The following is a 3341-nucleotide window of genomic DNA, read 5'->3' as shown; positions in this document are numbered from 1 at the left end:
TACTTCTAGATTCATTTTAAATGCAACTCTTTAATTTGGTTCTAATCATCTTCCTCACAATGTTGGCAAGCTGCATTTTCACATTAGGCTGCAATTTGTTCTCTTTTAACCCACCACAGTCTTTACAATCAAGTTTACTTGAACGTTATGGAGTTGTTGAAAATTTCATAAGTAGTCACCTTTGTTGCCTTTGTCTGGCTTGTCCTCATCCGTCCCTCCGTGAAAGCAAGTCGATGTCACACCATTCTATTTTGTTGCAAGCACGTTCTTTCCATTTCTGGCCAAAGAGTTTTGTCATGGGATCGTCCAGCATGTTTTTGGTCTGCCCAGTGGTTACTTATGGTCTCTGGGGATCCAGCCACTGATGTGGGTTGTCCACCTGTTGTCTTGCCTGCGGACTACATGACCCGCCCATCTTTGCTTTGCATCGTACATTGCCTGCACTACATCAGTCACTTCCGTACGCCTTCTGATCACCTCATTCGGTATATGATCATGGAGTGATATCTTACATTTGACTTTCCATTGCTCTCTGGGTGACTCCTTCCTCCGCTTTCGTCATTGACCAGCTTTCTGCTCCGTACAGCATTGCTGGCAGAACAGTGGAGTTAAACAGTTCTTTCCTTTTCAGTGCATCATCCATTAAAGATATCTTTATTTTGTTGAAACTTGCCCACCCTGCCTTTCACCTCCTACTGCATTCCCCTTCGAATGAGTTGTCTCTGCTCAGCTGCTGACCCAGGTAAATATATTTGTCGACCTCCTCAATTTCTTTCCTGTTTATAGGGATGATTCCTTCTACATAATGCTCATTCCACATCCACTTTGTCTTCAATGTGTTCACTTCCAACCCTATATCATGTGAAAGTGTTTGCAGTTGCTGCAATTTCTTCTCCAGTTCTGCTGTGTCCTTTGCCAGTATTACACAGTTGTCAGAGAAGAAAAGCTGCATTAACTGTTCTCCATCAATTCTGATTCCTTCTTCCCAGTTCAATTTCTTGAACAGCAACTTCAGTACTGCTGCAAACAGCTTCAGTGAGATTGTGTTGCCTTGTCTGACTCCTCTGCATATTGTAATAATGCAGGGGACATTGAATAATGTTATCTCTGTCAAGCAATTGCAGTTAATTTCTTCCAGCAGGTCGATGTACCTCGGGTTGATTCAGATTTCATTGAAGGCGTTAGGTACAGCATTAATCTCTACCAAGTCAAATGCTTTTTTGTGGTCGACAAATGCAATACACAATGGTATTTTGTATTCCTTGCATTTTTTGATGAGCTGCCGAACTGAGTGGATGTGATCAATTGTCGAATACCCTGAGCAGAAACCAGCTTGTTCTCTGCTTTCGTACATTTCAAGATCCTTCTTAATCTGATTGAGTCTGACATGGGTGAAGACTTTATACACTTGTGAGAGGAGCATGATTGACAGTAGTTGCTCAGTTCTTCTAGATAGCCTTTCTTCATCAATAGTATTGTTTTCGATATCTTCTTCCATGTATCTGGAACACGCTTGCTATTGGTGCAACAGTTCACCATTTACATCAACACTTTGAAGAGAGTATCTTCCCCTACTGTGAGATATTCTGGCCAAACATCGTCCACTCTCGGACTCTTCCCTCTCTTTATGTTATGAACTGCGTATTCAATTTCTTCCCACATAACGTCGGGAACTTCTTCTGTAAGTTGCTGCCTTGACGGTGTATGCTGGACATAGACATGTGAGGAGTAGAGGTCATTCTAGAATTGTGTACATATTTCATTCATCTTGCTCCTTTCCTATGTCATTTCACCATTTTTATCTTTCAGCACTGCCGGGATAATCTGTTTCAGCCTAAAATCCCTTTCTACCTTCTTCAGGCTCTCATTCTTTTCAGCCGCCTCTCTCAATTTCTTCTTTCTAAAGTCTTCCTAGTCTTCTTTGATTGTCATATGAATTTCTTAGTGTTCTGTATTCTTTGCCCATTTTTCCTTCTAATTTCATGCATGTCCTCTTCGTCATCAAATTATCGTAAGTAGTAGGATGTCTTTACTTTCAGCCTAATTATGTTGGAATGGAAGAGACTGGTGCTCTTCAACTCATGAGGTAAACTCAAGTAGCCAGGGGAAAATTAGAAAATGTTACTCTAAAGTTAATTGTATGCAATTCAGCTAACTATGGATATAAGCATTTTTGGTTTCAAGAAAATATAGGCTAAATCACTAGTTTTAAAAACCATAAAACTTGGCTACAGGTAGAGGGCTAGGGATCCTTTAGGAGAGCTAATATTTATATAGTGAGATCAACACTATACTAATAGTGGACATTAAGGTTTTCTGAAACTTCTGATTTTACTTGAAGTAATCAGTATTGCAATACTTGTGTTTCTTTGCTGATAGGACTATTGTGCTGTACATTTACACGTAAAATAATGCTATGCTAAAAAATTAAGGCTGAAAGGTTTCCTTTGTAAGGCCAAGCAGGAACAGTCTAAAGTAGAGCCAGACAATACAGAAAGAGTGGTATGTGGTTGAAATGTGCCATGGAGGAGGTGGGCTAAGAGTCTTGGTCTTTTGAAGGAGACCATCAAGAAAGCATTCGACTATTTCCAGAATGTGGAGGGGGAAGGAGAGAAAGTTCAAGAATGAGAATGAGCAAGTAGGGATGATATTAGAACACGAGAGGAGGTGTCTGAGATGAGGCATAAGGTCACTTTATGAAATGCCTTAAAACTAAGGAGGAGAATCTTGCGTGGAAAAAAAATCTTTCTGAAAAGACTTGAAAGAGAAAAGGTATAGCCAGAATTGTGGGAAAGAAAATTTGGTGGCAACAGTTTTGAGTGGACAGCAGTGAGGAAAGATAGGAAAGTGGGGGGTCCCGAGAAGAGCATTCCAGTTGTCAGGTTGAAAGATAACTAGCATATGAGCTTGTGTCTTGGCAGTGGGGTTTAGAGCAAAGGATACGTTTAAAAATATAACAAAGGAAGAAGTGGCAGTAAGAGCCTGGAGACAAGGTGAGGTTGCTGTAGTTGGTAGGATTGTTGCACAGCTGTTCCCATTGTTATAATTAAATATGTCAGCACATACAAGCGAAATTTCTATTTCATGGAATTTCTCATTTGGGTGCAAAATGTGATTCTGGTTAAATCCTTGATTAAAGAAAACTTTAGCCTCAGTGCAATAGTCTATACTTTTAAAACTGTTTGTTCGCTTCTAAATCTTTTTGTGTCTCCCATACAGTCATGCAAATTTTTGACCAGCAAACATACAATAAAACAAATTAATTATTTGAACCACTAGTAATGTACTGAACGCTCTTTATAAAGCCATCCTTAGCATTTAAAATGGAATTCAATATAATT

General features: G+C 39.6%; 1 pseudogene; it reads right to left on the bottom strand.

Moving 5' to 3' along the window:
* Positions 1–333: 333 nt before the first annotated feature.
* LOC114018762 lies at positions 334–1932 on the bottom strand (annotated as a pseudogene).
* Positions 1933–3341: the final 1409 nt, after the last annotated feature.

The sequence above is a fragment of the Chelonia mydas genome, chromosome 7 (genome assembly GCF_015237465.2).
Source record: "Chelonia mydas isolate rCheMyd1 chromosome 7, rCheMyd1.pri.v2, whole genome shotgun sequence".
Taxonomy (NCBI): domain Eukaryota; kingdom Metazoa; phylum Chordata; order Testudines; family Cheloniidae; genus Chelonia; species Chelonia mydas.
This window is presented reverse-complemented; position numbering and strand designations above follow the sequence as displayed.